A 19,157-nucleotide genomic window follows, 5' to 3' on the forward strand; every position below is an offset into this window, starting at 1 on the left:
AAGAGAGAAAAATGTGGTAGAAGCTGACCTCGGGGAAGATTGGTATTGTTTTCGCAAAATGTAAGAACGCATGAGGTAGTACCAATCCTATGACTTATCTTAGAAGCTAAGTTAAGGATAGGAAAACATACATTTCTAGCATTTGTAGACTTAGAGAAAGCTTATGACAATGTTGACTGGAATACTCTCTTTCAAATTCTGAAGGTAGCAGGGGCAAAATACAAGGAACAAAAGGCTATTTACAATTTGAACAGAAACTAAATGGCATTCATTAAAGTTGAGGGGCATGAAAGGGAAGCAGTGGTTGTGAAGGGAGTGGGACAGGGTTGTAGCCTCTCCCCAGTGTTATTCAGTCTGAATGCTGAGCAAGCAGTAAAGGAAACAAAAGAAAAATGACGAGTAGGAATTAAAATCCATAAGGAAAAAATAAAAACTTTGAGGTTGGCCAATGACATTGTAATTCTTTCAGAGACAGCAAAGGACTTGGAAGAGCAGTTGAACGGAATGGACAGTGTCTTGAAAGGAGGATATAAGATGAACATCAACAAAAGCAAAACGAGGATAATGGAATGTAGTCGAATTAAATCATGTGATGCTGAGGGAATTAGATTAGGAAACAAGACACTTAAAGAAATACATGAGGTTTGCTTTATAGGAAGCAAAATAACTGATAATGGCTGAAGTAGAGAGGATGTAAAATCTAGAGTGGCTATGACAAGGAAAGCGTTTCTGAAGAAGAGAAATTTGTTAACATCGAGTTTAGATTTAAGTGTCAGGAAGTCGTTTCTGAAAGCATTTGTATGCAGTGTAGCCATGTATGGAAGTGAAACATGGACGATAAATAGTTTGGACAAGAAGAGAATAGAAGCTTTTGAAATGTGGTGCTATAGAAGAATGCTGAAGATTAGATGGGTAGATCACGCAACTAATGAGGAGGTACTGAATAGAATCGGGGAGGAGAGGAATTTTTGGCACAACTTGACTAGAATAAGGGATTTGGTGGTAAGACACATTCTGAGGTATCAAGGGATCATCAATTTAGTATTCGAGAGAAGCGTGGAGGGTAAAAATCGTAGAGGGAGTACAAGAGATGACTACACTAAGCAGATTCCGAAGGATGTAGGTTGCAATAGTTACTTGGAGGTGAAGAGGTTTGCACAGGATGGAGTAGCATGGGAGACTGCATAAAAGCAGTCTCTGGACTGAAGGCCACAACAACAACAACAACAGACATAATCTTTAGACAGTGTATGTCATATACAGGCACGCAATAGCTAAGTCGAAATTGTATTGCGGTTGATGGCATCATGAGCTGTGAGCTACAGAGGTAAAGCTCGCTGGTTCCCGTCACCCTCCGTTATTTTTTTCCACCATTTGTTTTCTAAAAGATTCTGTGTCTTTCTTATGAAGTTCATGGAAGTATTATCTCGAAAGGCGAGCCGGCCGCTGTGACGGAGCGATTCTAGGTGCTTCAGTCCGGAACTGCGCTGCTGCTACGGCCGCAGGTTCGAATCCTGCCTCGGGCATGGATGTGTGTGATGTCTTTAGGTTGTTAGGTTTAAGTAGTAGGGGACTGATGACATTAGAAGTTATGTCCCATAGTGCTTAGAGCCATTTGAATCAAAAGGCGATGTTATTTATGATGAATAATGTATTTGCTGTAAATGCCAATGACTCGAGTATTTCTTCAAATGGCTCTGAGCACTATGCGACTTAACTTCTGAGGTCATCAGTCCCCTAGAACTTAGAACTACTTAAACCTAACTAACCTAAGGACATCACACACATCCATGCCCGAGGCAGGATTCGAACCTGCGACCGTAGCGGTCTCTCGGTTCCAGACTGTAGCGTCTAGAGCCGCACGGCCACTACGGCCGGCCCTAGTATTTCTACAGTAGCCAAAAATCTTAACGTAATAGGGGGTATTATGCATGCACAAACTTACATTAGATACTATACCTTAACACTACTCAATTTAAAACCGAAAATGGGATGAAAACGCAATTGAGTTAACGAATAACATGATTTTAAAAAAATGCTCTAGGAGCGGCACATTTCCTTTCTCCCTGATATTTTCATGGGATTTTTGACTGATCATTAGCGTACCACTTATACATCAATCGCAGCTCGACGACTCTATCCGCTACGCTATACTACAGTGAACACACAGAACCCATGCCTGTGTTGTTTAGCGTGCATTCAGTTGAGAGGTCCCATGCCCTCTTTTGCATGTCGCCTCTCATTTTCATCAATTTTATTAATGTTCAATGTCATTGCACGGTGGTAACAGACCAAATAAGGTTATTGTAATGGGAGTATTTGTACTGAGATTTCAAAAATACTTTTCACTTGATTCCTATGCATGTTGAGTTACTTCCCTGCGTGGCCTGTGAGAGGCGAGCACCGTTTAACGCGGCACATTGCATTGCCGGTTGGGGGCTGCACTTCCCTGAATTCTGAGCGGTTCGTACAATAGGCTTAAGCGCCTGGCGGAACGACTAACGTCGATCGAGTTACGCCTGTTGTATGCAAGACGAAATGACCTGAGAGATGCTTGTGTGTCGCCGTACTTTATGTGTTTACCGTTCCGGCGCGTCTGGAACGAAAACGCCTGGCACCGACTGACTGCATTGTCCTCTGGATTCTGAGAATACTTGTGGACTGCGCCCTGCTGGGTGTGACTGTCTGACGGTGGTCTAGGCAGGTAGTTTTATAGCCGGTCAAACGGCAAGTTCAGTGCCCTCAGCTGAATAGCAGATGCATGATTGGTCAACTTAAACTGAGGCTCGTTGACGTCATAAAGCCCTGCTCGAAATTGGAGGGAACGGTCGCTATTGGCGCGAATGATGTTGTGAGACAGTGTGGAGGAATTTTGGAATCAGCGCTGAATGCTGATTGGCGGTTTTCGAGGAGAGTAGGGAGTTGAGCAATGTTGGCTTCACTCTTGCATCGCATCACAGAGGGGATTTGAGATCTGATCTTTGTTGGAGTCGAACGGTCTTGCGACTTAGTCGAACTTTTTTTGGCAGAACTTATAATTCTCGGACAGCCTTCGAGGCCAGGGGTTAAAATGGAGTTGCTGCACACCAGAAGTCGGCGCCTACATCATCAGAAAGCTACCTACCGACGACCTGCTACAAATTTCAGGATTGGTAAAGTATTTTGCTGCTCCATCACTGTAGGATCTATTATTTGTATACTGAAGCCCTGAGCAGCACGCGCGCTCGCTTTGGTACAATTCCACCTTGCTTGTTTCTCCATGTGATCCCATTTGAGCTCTCACTACTAATCTCGATACTGCAATATAGTCGGGAGAGTAACATTTGATTGATTAGGACCTCCAGTCATTATGGTCAAGCTATTGCATCACAGAGAGTAGAAGCCTCTTGTTCTCGAGCCAACTCATCACAGTACCCCCTATTCTCTAATCTACTATTCGTGTCGATAACCATGTGCCTTTATGTTCTGATATATAATAAATCTCATTATAATATCTAATCCACATATCAATTCGTAGATATATGCAGAATCCCATTTCGGGTTGTTTATTATGATAAAGTTATCTTTTTTTATCTGAGTAGATTACGATTTTTACTAGATTTTTGTGAATGTGCACTCCTTATTTTACCAACTAGCAGGGTCCACCATAATTCCTTCCGTTACCGTTGTGCGCATAATTAATTAGGTGGTAGATAAGGAGGGGGTCGAGTGCATGTCTCGTTCTCATGCAAAATTCGTCAGAATTAAAGAGGTTCAAACTCTTCTCCACCCCGGCACCTCGCACAGTTACAACAAATTATGCTAATACCGACATGTATTCGAGATTTCCTCAATATGTGAAACAGCATACAATTCACAGGACATACGTTTTAATATAAAACCCTTCAAGGAACTCGATACGACAACGGCAGTCGGTCGAGACCGGGTATCTACACATAGTAGTGGTGTCACGGAGAGGTATCAATGCGACGAGTCTTCAGTCGCCTAAAAGAAGAAGGGTGCGTTGATTGGTTTGAAGAGTGAGAGAGTGACATTTGCTGAAATGTAGATTGGGTTGTTTGGGGGAAGAGCTGAATATGTAGAAAGCGAAGATTTGTAGGGTGTGTCAACTCGAGTTACCAAACAGAGTTAACTCGGGCTGATGGGATTTCAGTTTAAATCGTGTCAGGCTGTTGCTAGCTCGAGTCGTGTTCACGCGGTGCACGACGGCCGCCGCTTTCGACGACGGTGTCGCGCGGGGTCGGAGTTTCCCGCCGTCGCGCCAAGCGAACGCGAGTTGAGTCAATGCCTACAGAACGCGACGTCTTCACTGTGACCTTTACAAGTGCAACACTTTATTATGCTTTTTTTTTTGTAGCTGAACATTAGCTTCATGGCAACTCGGAAATTCAAATTTTGCATGGAGAATGAGTGAAGGAAAAGATGACCAAACGTTAACTTCACACTGCTAATGCTCGAGCAATGGTATTTGGCTACCTTAAGATCGTCCGGTTGTCATCATAATTCTTACGGCAAATTCCGGGTATCTCACGAGTGTATTTCCGAACTGCGACCTACAGCAAGGCAACCATTAATGCATATGACGAGGCATTTGGCTACCTTAAACGATCGTTCGATCACTGTCCAAATCTTACAGCAAATTCAAAATATCTCGCGAGGGTCTTCTTCAATTTCAGTCTGTTATGTGGTATCCATTAATTCGCGTGACGAAGCATCTGGCTATCTTACGTCACGTCACAATACTCGAATTAGATGCCTGTATCGCTGTTCACAGTCATGACCGTAAACAGGAACTGGGCTACGCTACTATCGAAAGATATTTGGCAATATCTATACCGCAAGTTTCATATGGTTCAGATGTCTATTTTCCAAATTTCAAAACAAAAGACCCAAAAATGTCGCCTCTAGCGAGGTGTGCAATCATGCTCGTGAACAGACTTATGGCTGCCTTGCAATCGACCAATGGCTGTCGGAATTTATACCGTGAATTTCCGATATTTCGCAAGTCTCTTATCAAATTTTCAAATCAAAAGACCCAATATTACTGCCTGTAGTGCGGCATGCAGCCATAATCGTGAACGGGAATTTGGCTACCTTATCATCGCCCGATAGTTGTCAAAATCTACACAGCATGTTTCAGGTTTTTCACAAGTGCATCTTCAAACTTTCAAACCGAAAGACCAAAAATTGCGCCCCACATAGTATCCATCATACTCATGACTATATATATATAATCATTAATCACCGATTAGGAAACCGTGAAACTCGGGTTGGTTAACTGAACTGAATCGTAAGCAGCACAGACGCGAAAGAGAGAATGGCACTGAATGTTATGTCAGTTTTTCCGTCCCAACTTGGTTTTTACTCGATTTGAACTCGTTTTAGTCAAACTTTCAACTTCGTTTCGTGTAAACCCTCGTTGGCCCATCGCTGGCTGTTTGAACTAAAATATCAGAGATGGTATTAATAGTAAGGCTAGGCAGATACAGTACTTCCACAACTTCCCAGGTACCGAAATTTTCTTCGCCAAAAACATCCCAAAGGTTTCCCTTCCCCAAAAAGTTACCCAAAAAATTATATTTTACCAAAGTTGCACAAAAAAGGAAACAATATGGAGTAGCTGTTGCCGCCACAGCAGTCAGCGCTTCAAATTTCGTAGATTCATTTAGTAATATCAGTAACGTAGAATCCAGATTTATTTGTCAATCAGACTGAATACACTCGCAATAGCAAGCTTAAATCCACTTGTTTCATATATCGTTTTTCTAACACATTTTATTAAGGTTACAACAACGATATTCGTACGAAGCATTTCGTGCGTCTTCGGCCCCCGCCAAAAGTGCATTAGGAAGCGAAGTGACTTGGGCTGCCTAGTCAGTCGGGGGCGAGGGGCTGAACACTACGATTCACGATAGAGGCCGCAAAATTACCGTAAGACCTTGGATGCGCGCCTTGTGAAAATGTATTGAAATATCGTGACTCTGCGTGCAAAGCAGAGACGAACAGAGCCATAGTGTCAAGGTTACTCACTGAATTGCTAGTTTAACATTTTATGAAAAAAAATTTTCCCTACGGTGGAGGTAGAAAGATTTTATAGTGAATTACACAGGGTGTATAAAAACAAGTCTCAGAAACTTCAGGGATTTATTCTTGTCATCAAAACGTTATAAAATGTTCATGCGAACTTGGGTTCGAAAATCCATCGTTAGGGAGGTGCAAAAGGATTTGCTATTACTCATGGCACAAAAGTGATACATTTACCAAACACATTTCCATTTTCAGAAATTGTTCGAAATAATCCTCTCCTGCTTCCTTGCATCTCCTGAATATAAGTTCCATGGACTCCTGAACGTTTTGAAAAACTCCCAGCGTGTTTCGTAATTGCTGAAATATGTACACTCCCTCAGGATTTCAAATGTTCCCAAAGAAAAAAAGTCTATTTGATTCGAATCTGGCAATCGGTCAGGCCACGCAGTGAATCACTTTCGACCAATGCACCTGTTCAGACTCTGGTTATCGAGATTGTGACGGTTTGCTTATGTCGGTCGCCTTATACTACTTTACTCAAAGATCGCACATAGTAAGCATGTCGGAATGGGAAATTATATCTATAGTCTAGACAACAAGAGACATATTTCCATCTCATGCGTGAAATAATGTGTTTAAGTTGGTTCAAATGGCTCCGAGCACTGTGGGACTTAACTTCTGAGGTCATCAGTCTCCTGGAACGTAGAACTACTTAAACCTAACTAACCTAAGGACATGACACACATCCATGCCCGAGGCAGGATTAGAACCTGCGACCGTAGCGGTCGCGCGGTTCCAGACTGTAGCGCCTAGAACCGCTCGGCCACTCCGGCCGGCCGAAATAACGTGTTTATCTTCACTTACTTTCAGCGGTGTAGGCTGCAGCTTTGCATATAATTGACGGTATTACTTCATGAATTACTTGTAGCTTATGTAATAGAATCAGTGAGATTCGGCAATTTTTACATTTTTTTCTTGATAAGTCATGTCTCTTTGTAATTTACTAATGCACGGAAGGAATAATATAGTGACCATTTCGTTAAATAAGTAGAAAAATAAGAAACAAACATTATCCTTACGATGAAAGTGATTCCTTTCTCACCAGCTGGCAGTGATGCCAACAGAGAAATGGAATTTCCCACTACTAAGCTCATTCAAAATCACCATAACTGTTTCGTGCGTTTAACAAAAGAGTTACATTGTAATTTTTTTAAGCATCGAGTATGTTGAGTAGCCAAACATACGAGAAAATTCGTTTTATTCCATACGTTTAAAGCTAGAACAGTATTATCATATGTATCACAGTGAACTTACCTATGAAAACATGAGCAGTAAGCGATCATCAACGTCTTCCTCGACAGAAGGTTCAACACCAGAGGCAAAGGTAATAGTGGATGAGGTACGTTTAGGTGTTTTATATGCCGTACACTTATATGTGCTTCAGCACTTCAGTTGGCAGTTCATAAATGTGGCAACATTGTATCTTCCTTCTCATTCCTGCTCTAGTCGACAACAGCGAATTCATCATTTCGGCTTTCACCCTATTCCTCTTTCTAGTTTTAATAATGTTCATCTCTCTAAAAGGTCTTTCCACTTCTGCATTCGACCACAGTAACACCACTGGTGACAATGCAAACATAGCGCCAATTCGTGAAATGGGTTCCTGTCACTTGCATCTTTATATTTAACCACCGCCGGCCAGTGTGTCTGAGCGGTTCTGGGCACTTCAGTTTGGAACCGCGCGACCGCTACGGTCGCAGGTTCAAATCTTGCCTCGGGCATGGATGTGTGTGATGTCCTTAGGTTAGTTAGGTTTAAGTAGTTCTAAGTTCTAGGGGACTGATGACCTTAGATATTAAGTCCCATAGTACTCAGAGCCATTTGAACCATTTTTATTTTTTATTTAACCACCTAACACCAGAAATTTCGGACCATTAGACAGGAACTAAATTTTGACACTGAAAATCAGTTTTTGTTATTGCAGCAGGATCAATAATACACGATTCGAGCATGTGAATCGACGTCTCTGTAACAACCTGAGGAGCATTGGACACTGAAAGAAGTGAAGTTTTCCTCAAAATTTCGATGTTATCTGGAAGTCTTTGCAACAAATGAATTATTAACTAGCACACAAACTGGATGCATCTCTGGCCTAGGACGTGTTGTTGTTTTCTTGATTTTTCTCTGTTCATCAATCCTTTCTTTATTTTTTATTCATATACTAGATGTGGTATGGGATCTAAATGTTTCTCAAATTTTGTATTTAATCTGCTTTACACAGGATATGTGGGGGCAACAACTTTTTTCATTAATGACTCTATTAACACAAGGATGCCATTAAATAGTTTGCATGGATACTCTGTGCTGGCTTCAAAATGTTTATTGACCATGTGAAAATCTGAAAGAACCGATATTAAAAATAATACGTACACCAAACTGCATTCACCAGAAAACATTGCATAAAACATATCTGCAGTGTGACACTTGTCTTTGCTTCGAATTATTTAAAAGCGCATCCTAAGCTCTAACCACTGATCTGCAGTTCTTGTTACCGCCTGCTCTGTGGACAACCGTCACGTTTCACATGCGCATAGAATTTTGAGGGATTCTGTTCCTTCATTGATTTTCTGATAAATATCACGATACAGCTTTTGGTGAGTTGAAGGATGCGAAAACTAATTATATGTTTCCCTGATTAAGAAGTCGAGATTTCTTGGCTACGTTTCACTCACAGCGGAAGTTTAGCTGAATGGCTGGCATACACATTTTATAAGGATCAAAGGCGGAATGTCTTTTTTCAAAATTTGCTGGAGCCATTGTTAGCTCCTACCATTTGCATTCGAATTGTCTGTGCCTGTACCCTGCAGTTTGTTTAGATCTAATTTGAATTACTGCAGCGTGTCTTTAATTTCTGATACAACAGACTGTGGATTACAATTTCTGACGTTGGCTACCTTCAAAAATGTTGAAATGGTCGAGTTGGTTGCAGCACTGTGGTACATTCTTGTTATGCCTAAAAATTTGATCACGCTAATATCCGTCGATTCGTAGTTAACACCAAAAGGACCGGGGATTTTGATCTTCCTAGAAGGACCAACTCGTCATTTTGACGAGTATAGTTTCATTTGCCGCTTAAAAAATGTAAATACATTTTAACATACATCAGTTTATTTCAGACGAGTTAAAAGTTTATCAGGATACAGTTTTACTTTTTCTCCAAAGAATTACATGTCACAAGAACATTTTAGACCTAAAAATTAATCAAAACGTTATGTAACAAAATGTGGAATGAATAACGTTCTGTAGAGAAGAAAATGTTTTTTATCACAAATATCTGAAATGCACAATATATTCTAGATACAACATTTATAACTCTGATTTTACTCATTCGAATCCACCTGCTGCGTCGTGACACCTCACACAGGTGTATTCAGCATTGTCTAAACATGGTCCGCAAACATACTTGCTACAATTTATACATAAATGCTTGCTTCTATTCTTGCCTCTACACCATCCAATTTGAAAAGTCTTTCGAATGTTGCAATGTCGTGATACTGTATTAGGAAGAGTGTTTTGTACCCTTGTGGCCTTATATGCTGAAGCCAACTCTTCTACCAATTTGTACATAGACTGACGTCTGCTTACTTTTTCTCATGTTAGTTCCTTATAGAGTATCCTAGCATTTGGTGAGACCAAGACATTGAAGAAAAAACGGTCATGGGCCATCTGCGGCATCCACACTTCACAGTGTAAAGCCAAGCCATTTGATCGATTACGTCAAGGCCACACTTCATGTTATTGTAGTAGGCCACTGACTCTGGTAGCTGTTTAGGATGTCGTTCATCGATAGTTACTGTGTCATGCATTGAACTCAAAATAAGCACATTTCTGTTCTTTTTCCCCTGATAGCATGTTAGAGTCATATCACCTGACTTACAAAGGATAGTTGCATGCAAAGATGCTACAGCAGATTTTACCGATCGAGATATTTCCCTTCTTCATTTCTTCACTGTGTCTATAATGCTTGTACTCTTACGTTTCAAATTTTTTGTAAGGTATTTCGTTGTGAAAAAATTGTCGCAGCTTATGTTTCTTCCTGCGGAAACAAAGGGCTGCGTAAGATTCGTTATAACATGCTCTGTAAGAGGGACACCTGCGGGACGCTGCTCATCTTTCGCAAGGTAAGGGACTTATTCACCAGAAACTTTATTCCAAATTTGTCTGGTTTATTGCTCATGTATTGAATGAAAAAGCATCTATCCTTGCATGAAAACAGTTGCTCATCCACAGCGATATTTTCACCTGGAATGTAACACAGCGAGGAATTGGCAAAGAAAGTATAGCAGTTGCAAAACTATCTGTCGTGAGTCCATGTGAACGTGTGTTCTTTTAGTCAAATCGTGTAAACAGCAAATTTTCTGTGACTTATTTCTGCTCACTGTATTCCGAAAAAATGCTGGTCCCCATCTATTCGACCATAACAGCTTCAACGAAAAGATTTTGCTCCATATACGCCTTGTAAATACATAAGTGATATTGCGGCTTCTGTTTCATTGATGCTAATGTTTCAATCATCATCATGTAGCTCTTAGCGTGCTCTGTTTTCTGTACACTTCTTTATATTTTGAAGCATGCTGTCATCAATTAACCATTCCCATGCACTAGAATATATACCTTCGCTGACAAACTTCTTTGTATAGCCTGTAGGTCCTGGAGCTACCTTCAAGATGTTCTGCTAGGGACGTCTTCCAGGAACGGCTTTCGTAGGTGTAACCATCCATGTTATTCCGTCATTAGCTGTCTCACTACTCCCAATTTCCTTCCATTTAAATTTTTCCTTTCATTCTGCTACGAACGCCTCTAGTGTTGTTAGCTGGAGATAAGCGCATGCTGTTGTTTGACGTACATGAATATGCAGTATATAATGGAATAATTCAGTTACAACAAAAACAATGAATTTCAGATTATAATACAGCAAAATAGAAAATATTTATAAGGCTTCCTGAAATATCAGTTGCGATAAAATATAAAATAATAATACAGGTTGTACATAAAGCCCAGGAACACTTTCAATTAGTTATTGCACAAGAAACAAACTTTTTTAGACATCATACATATGTCATTTTGAAGAGAAACCCCGAAAGTTTTTTTTTATGTATACCGCCACAACGTAGTTTGATAATTTGCCGAGTCGGCACTAGTCGCAAACATGGCGAGTTCATGTGCGGAGCGAGCTTTCTGTGTATTCGAGTTCGACAAAAGCAAGTGTGCTAAAGCCGTTCAACGGATGTTTAGAACGAAATACGGTAAGAAGCCTCCAACAAGCAAGGCCGTTTGCCACTGGCACAACAAATTCGTTACAACGGTTGCTTGTGCCCAGCAAAGAGAGGCTGACGTCCCAGTCGACGATGCCATTCTGGGACGCCTATGGCAAGAATTTGATTACCATATTAACGTCTGCCGGGTCACTCATGGTTCGCAAATAGAACATTTGTGAAAAAAAAGCTTTCAGAGTTTGTCTTCAAAATGCAATATATGTGACGTCTGTTCAATGTTTAGTTCTTGAGCAATTAATAATTGAAAGTGTTCTCAGACTTTATGCACACCCTGTACAATGGCTACACAAACGTATCTAATATAGATAAAGCAACATTGGTTTGCTACTCCTCGGCTTGGTCTTGTCTAGTAGTTGCAAAATCGCTGTCTGAAGAGTCACTGAGTTCATTGATGGGAGGGATATATTCCTCATTATCAGTTGCACTTGCAGCGTCATATTCTCGTAATTGATCAGCTTCACAAACCTCAAAAGGATCTTCTCCTTCGGATTCACCATCTGACATTGACATCAAATATTTTAAAATTTCTTCATCAGACAAACCGCGTCTTTGAACAGCCATTACGAAACAACTGAAATGTGGACAACACAAACTGCGCCACTTGAGCAACAAAGCTTCGTTGTTCATCGGCAATGGGTCTGCAGAAGACAATAATCAAATTAGGGTGGTAAACAACAATAGCTTTGGACATGTCCGAAAGCTATGGTTCACATTTCGGTACCCGTCAAAATGACGGATTTTGGTCATTGTAATAGGAGTTGTTTGGGACACTTGTTTGGGACACTTTTCAGAATGGTCCTATGGGTCAATTCTTTGCAGATGTCTACCTAACAAATATTTATGAAAAGTCATAGAAAATGGGACCAATGGAAGAATCCGTTTAGGAGAAACGAGTATACAGAAGTAGGATACTCGTCAGAATGACGGGTGCAGTGTCTCTAGTGTTAAAATGCAATACATGCTGTCACTGATATATTGTCCCCAAATTTTTCACAAAATAGGGCCTTAGTAGTGTTTCATAACTGCACTACATTTGAAGTTTTCTGGCATCATCACTGTCTGTGTATTTAATCTTGCACAAATCACTTAACTGATCAGATTACATGATAGCACAATTGCTACAACCAAATAATGCAACAGACCCTTCAGCTTGATTCACTTCTAAAGATTCTTTCACGGTTTGAAAGGTAGTTTTGCTTATCTTACCCTAGAAAATGGTGCTATTCTTTCTCGGTAGCTTAATACGTCATCATAATGCGCCAACAAAGTACAGCGACAAAATTTACAATTGCTCTTGTGTCATCACTTTCAACTCTTTCTAGACACTCTGCTAATTTACGATCGCGCAGCCATTCAACACGAAATTTGTGTGTTTACTGTGCCTTTCCTTTAACCATTCACGGAGGCAAAACAACCCCATTTTCACAACGGCACTACATCTGTCACTCGCACAGTATATCCTGGGGCCTGACAGTCGGCGGCGAACGTAAACAAACGATGACTTACCGCAGCACCCGTATTCTCTACTTCTTCGAAAACTGGACTGACTTAATAGTTATATGGGTCGCTGATCCCTTCTGGTGTTGTGAGAGTCGTATTCGGACGACACAATAGATCGAGAGTAGTTTCTGCACTTATTTCAAAATAGAAATGGAAACACCGAGCAAAGCACACAAAGCTAAGGCGCAATTGTTGCCTGAGGTTGGCATTTTCGTAAGCGTGGTAGTTCACGTCTGGCCTCTATCGGTATCTTAGGCAACCATAGACCAACCCTCCTCCCCCCCCCCCCCCCCCCGATTTGTAAATACTATAGAGCATAACAATACGGGCGCACAACAATACGGGAACGAAGACAGAATACCGTGTATTATAAACGTTTAGCTGATATAATAAATTTAATATCTACTAGATGTGAGAAAATTAAATATTGCTGTTGCTGTATGTTGCATGGAAAAAGTGTTTTTAAAAATAATATTACTGCCAAACTGCGCAAATATTTTTAAAATCCGACAAAATTCCCACAAGCGACTGGATGCAAAATTTGCATCCAGACAGGTACTCAAATGCACTAGATTTAGTGGGGAAATTACTAGCTTGCCAACGCGGCCACTTGGAGTGCTAGTGTCGCTCCATCTGCCAAACGGTAACAAGTTTCGCAGCACAGTGTCGCGATTGGTTACATATACACCTGAGAGGCTCAAGTGGGGATTTTCATGTTGTTAATACGCATTGAATATCGCTGCAGAAACCCAGAGTAAGTTACGGGGCGCCTCTGCTAGTGATCTACCGCTGAAACGAGTACCTAGTCGACAGCAGTGGGAAGCCGATAGCCGTGCAAGAAGAAGGCCGCCACCACAGAATCAGTCTTTCCATGAAAAAAGATTGTGAAAAAAAAGTTCTATTCTGTTCGTAGCTGCAAGAGAATGTGTAATGAACTGCAGGATATTGCATTTCTTACTGAATATTATTTTTGCCTTTAAAGGTTAGTTAAGAGATTCGAAGTGGCAGCTTACTGCGTATATTGCGAAAAAATAATTTCTGTTCAAAGTGACTTGTAGTAGGACTCTTGATGTTTTAGTTTGTTGATCTACAGTGATACCATATGACTGAATTGGAAGATTAGACTCATTAGAGTTGGTTTGGATTGACGATTGACAATATATTTTTCTTTTCAAATGACTATTTTGCGGAAGTGAGTTGCTCCTACAAAGTTATGATTTTCCTGAAGAGCCGGCCCCTGTGGCCGAGCAGTTCTAGGCGCTTCAGTATGGAACGACGCTGCTGCTACGGTCGCAGGTTCGAATCCTGTCTCGGGCATGGATGTGTGCGGTGTCCTTTGGTTAGTTAGTTTTAAGTAGTTCTAAGTCTATGGGACTGATGACCTCAGATGTGAAGTCCCATAGTGCTTAGAGCCATTTTTAAACCATTTTACTCAAGATTCGTAGTATTCAAGCTCGCCCTCTGCGATTTCTGGACAGTCAAACATACTATTAACTCAGGGTTGGATTACTATCAAATACCAAAATACACGCGGATAATTACACAGACCCTATATTCGTGTGCTGCCTCCCTAGGACGATAACTCGCACTCGACGCGCCTGCGTTCCTGCTGGCCGACTGGTTGACAACAATTGTTATCCCGAGCACAGTAAGCGCCAGAATCTTATGAGTCCCGCCCCAAAGTTACCGGCGAACTATCCTTGTAAAGTGAGATGAAGTGTCATCACTAGATAAACCACATTTGTTGGATGTTGTCTGGAGGTACATCATCAAGAAAATGGAACAGCTCATACCTGGGAAACTTCGATGTGTCCAGCAAAACGTTGCGGAAAGAAGTAGCGGTTAATAATTCCACCGCAGACTTTGAGTTCGCACCTCTGGTGATGTCTTATCCTGTCGCACTTTATGACTGTTTTCATAAGCCCAGCTCTGACTGTTAGATAACTGGAGATCCCATCACATGAAAAGCTAGCCTTACCAGCGAATAAGGTACATGCTAAGAAACTGCAGAAGCACAGCACATTGCCTAAAATTCGTTGACAGAATTCTTGGCTTAAAGTCTGCCAATGAAGGTGGTATGGGTACAGAAGATTTTCATGCAGAATGTTGCAGATTGTCATGTGATTAACGCCTTCCGTTAGTGAGAGGAGCCCATTCTTAAAGCTCAGGCATCGTACATCGCGTAGTTTCCCACCACCTGCAACTCTCTTCTCAAATGAGACTCTCTCTCGCATGATGGAGTCGCACAAGTGTTTTTGTACGTGGTAACTGCCACAACGGTAACATTAAGCATAAGCAGCGTCCGGTAGCCCGTCAGCTAGGCCGTGCATCCGTGGTCTACAGGGCAAAAAGCGGGGTAGCGTCTTTGATGCGTAATCAAACGTCCTGGGGCCCCCCTTCGAACATCGCCACTGCTTAAATTCTGAATAAACTTCGGCATAAGAAGTCATTTTTCTTCTGCCAACGACGTTGTCAAAGAGGGCGGAGGAGTCGACAGAGGTTCAAAGCATTCTGTTGCCCTTAAGGTGGGAAATCAACCGTAAAAATGGTTCAAATGACTCTGAGCACTATGGGACTTAACATCTGAGGTCATCAGTCCCCTAGAACGTAGGACTACTTAAACCTAACTAACCTAATGACATCACACACATCCATGCCCGAGGCAGGGTCGAATCCGCTACCGTAGCAGTCGCGCGCTTCCGGACTAAAGCGCCTAGAACCGCTCGGCCACCCCTGTCAGCCAACCGTAAAAGGCAGATGAATCAACAACGACCAACGGCCCGACGATGCAGAGGGCAATGGAATCCACTGCATAAAAGATCCTAACGTGTTTCCACAATTGTGACCTATAATTGAAAAAAGTCTCACGTTTATCTTTCGATTGGCGAAAGATTCCGGATCAGCCCCCATTCGGATCTCCGGCAGGGGACTGCCAATGGAGTGGTGACCACGAGAAAACTATTGAATAACCAATTGAAGGATAACGTTCTACGAGTCGGGGCATGGAATTCAGAAGTTTGAACGTCGAAGTCTAGATTTATTGGGGGTCAGTGAGGTGAAATGGAAAGAAGATGAGGATTTCTGGTCAGATGAGTGTAGAGTAATACCAATAACAGCAGAAGATGATACAATGGGAGTAGGCTTCGTTATGAATAGGGAAGTAGAGCAGAGACTGAATTACTGTAAACAGTTCACGGTTGTCCTCATCAGACTTGACAGTGAACCAACAAATTCAATAATAGTTCAGACATACTTGCAGGTATCGTTAGTGGAAGATAAAGAGATAGAGAAAGTATATGAGGGTACTAAAAGGATAATTTAGTACGTGAAGGGAGATAAAAACCGAATAGTCATGGCGGTGGGAGGGGGAGGGGTGGAGGGCGGGGAGCGCAGTTGTAGGCGAAGAAGTAGAAAAAAAAACCGTTACGGGTGAGTATGGGCTTCGTAGTAGGAACGAGAGAGGAGAAAGAGTAATTGAGTTCTGCAATAAATTTCAGATAGTGATAGCGAATACTCCATTCAAGAATCACAATAGGAGGAGGTATACTTGGAAAAGACCAGGAGACAGAAAGATTTAAGTTGGACTGCATCCTGATCAGGCAGAGATTGCGCAATTGCAGACTGGTTTGTAAGGCACACCCAGGGCAGATATAGACTCGGATCACAATTTGGTAATGAAGAAGAGTAAGCTGAAGTTTAAGAGACTAGTCATAAAGAATCAGTGCGCAAAGAAGCGGATACGGAAGTACTAAGGAATCAAGAGATACGCTTGAAGTTCTCTGAGGCTACAGATACTGCGATAATGAGTAGATCAGTAGGCAGTTCAGTTGAAGAGAAATGCACGTCTCTAAAGAGGGCAGCCTCAGAAAGAAAAACATAGGTACCATGAGGGTAACTGCGAAGAAGCCATGGTTGACAGAAGAAATACTTCAGTTGGTCGACGAAAGAAGACAACACGAAAATGTTCAGAGAAATTCGGGAATACAGAAATATAAGTTAGTTACGAATGAAATAAATACGAAGACAGGGAAGCTAAGGCGAAATAGCTGCAGGAAAAATGCGAAGAAATCTAGAAAGAAATTATTGTCGGGAAGGGCTGACTCAGCATACAGAAAAATCAAAACAGCTTCTGATGAAATTAAGAGTAATGGAGGTATATTAAGTGTGCAATGAGAATTCCACTGTTAAATCCAGAAGATGAGCGGTTAGGAAGATAGAGCGGATAGGTGGAAGGAGTACACTGAAGGCCTCTGTGATGTTATAGAAGGAGAGACAGGAGTCAATAGGGAAGAGATAGGGGATTCAGTATTAGAATCGGAATTTAAAACACTTTCGAAGACATAATAACAAATAAGTCAGAAGGAATAGGTAACATTCTATCGGAATTTTTAAAATCATTGGGAGATGTGGCAACAAAACGACTACACACGTTGGTGTACAGATTGTATGAGACTGGAGACATACCACCAGACTTTAGGGAAAACATCATCTACACAATTCGGAAGATAGCAAGAGCCGATAAGTGGGAAAATTATCACGTGCTCAGCTTAACAGCTCATGCATCCAAGTTGGCGACAATAATGGTATAGCGAACAATGGAAAAGAAAACTGAGAATCTGTTATGTGACGATCAGTCTGGATTTATGGAAAATAAAGGCAACAGAAAGGCAGTTCTGACAATGCGGTTGATAGTAGAAGCAAGACGTGAAAAATCAAGACACGTTGATAGGATTTGCCAACTGGAGAAAAGCGTTCGACATTGCAAAATGGTGCAAGATGGTCGAAATTCTGAGAAAAATAGAGGTAAACTATAGGGAAAGACGAAGGGGCAATACGTAGAAGAATCAAGGAGGAACAATAACACTGGAAGACCAAGAACGAAGTGCTCGGATTAAAAGGGTGTGAGACAAGGACGTAGTCTTTTGTCCCTACCGTTGAATCTATACAGGGTGTTACAAAAAGATACGGCCAAAGTTTCAGGAAACATTCCTCACACACAAATAAAGAAAAGGTGTTATGTGGACATGTGTCCGGAAACGCTTAATTTCCATGTTAGAGCTCATTTTAGTTTCGTCAGTATGTACTGTACTTCCTAGATTCACCACCAGTTCGCCCAATTGAAGGAAGGTAATGGTGACTTCGGTGCTTGTGTTGACTTGCGACTCATTGCTCTACAGTACTAGCATCAAACACATCAGTACGTAGCATCAACAGGTTAGGGTTCATCACGAACGTGTTTTTGCAGTCAGTGCAATTTTTACAAATGCGGACTTGGCAGATGCCCATTTGATGTATGGATGAGCACGGGGCAATAGCTGTGGCACGGTACGTTTGTATTGAGACAGATTTCCAGAACGAAGGTGTCCCGGCAGGAAGACGTTCGAAGCAATTGATCGGCGTCTTAGGGAGCACGGAACATTCCAGCCTATGACTCGCGACTGGGGAAGACCTAGAACGACGAGGACACCTCCAATGGACGAGGCAGTTCTTCGTGCAGTTGACAATAACCCTAATGTCAGCGTCAGAGAAGTTGCTGCTGTACAAGGTAACGTTGACCACGTCACTGTATGGAGAGTGCTACGGGAGAACCAGTTGTTTCCGTACCATGTACAGCGTGTGCAGGCACTATCAGCAGCTGATTGGCCTCCACGGGTACACTTCTGCGAATGGTTCATCCAACAATGTGTCAGCCCTCATTTCAGTGCAAATGTTCTCTTTGCGGATGAGGCTTCATTCGAACGTGATCGAATTGTAAATTTTCACAATCAACATGTGTGGGCTGAGGAGAATCCGCACGCAATTGTGCAATCACGTCATCAACACAGATTTTCTGTGAACGTTTGGGCAGGCATTGTTGGTGATGTCTTGATTGGGCCCCATGTTCTTCCACCTACGCTCAATGGAGCACGTTATCATGATTTGATACGGGATACTCTACCTGTGCTGCTAGAACGTGTACTTGTACAAGTACGATTCAACATGTGGTTCATGCACGATGCAGCTCATGCACACTTCAGTCGAAGTGTTCGTACGCTTCTCAACAACAGATTCGGTGACCGATGGATTGAGAGGCGCACCAGTTCCGTGGCCTCCACGCTCTCCTGACCTCAACCCTCTCGACTTTCATTTATGGGGGCATTTGAAAGCTCTTGTCTACGCAACTCCGGTACCAAATGTAGAGACTCTTCGTGCTCGTATTGTGGACGGCTGTGATACAATACACCATTCTCCAGGCCTGCATCAGCGCATCAGGGATTCCATGCGACGGAGGGAGGATGCATGTATCCTCGCTAA

The 19,157-nt window shown here is 42.0% G+C and overlaps 1 long non-coding RNA gene across 1 annotated transcript in view; it reads right to left on the reverse strand.

Annotated features, from left to right (window-relative positions):
* LOC126335118 (uncharacterized) overlaps positions 1-2,659 on the reverse strand; it is a 32,380-nt gene extending 29,721 nt beyond the window's left edge. The window contains exon 1 of the long non-coding RNA XR_007564817.1: positions 2,584-2,659. This is a non-coding gene — a long non-coding RNA (uncharacterized LOC126335118). The remainder of the gene's footprint in view (positions 1-2,583) is intronic.
* Positions 2,660-19,157: the final 16,498 nt, after the last annotated feature.

This window comes from Schistocerca gregaria, chromosome 2 (genome assembly GCF_023897955.1).
Source record: "Schistocerca gregaria isolate iqSchGreg1 chromosome 2, iqSchGreg1.2, whole genome shotgun sequence".
Lineage (NCBI taxonomy): Eukaryota > Metazoa > Arthropoda > Insecta > Orthoptera > Acrididae > Schistocerca > Schistocerca gregaria.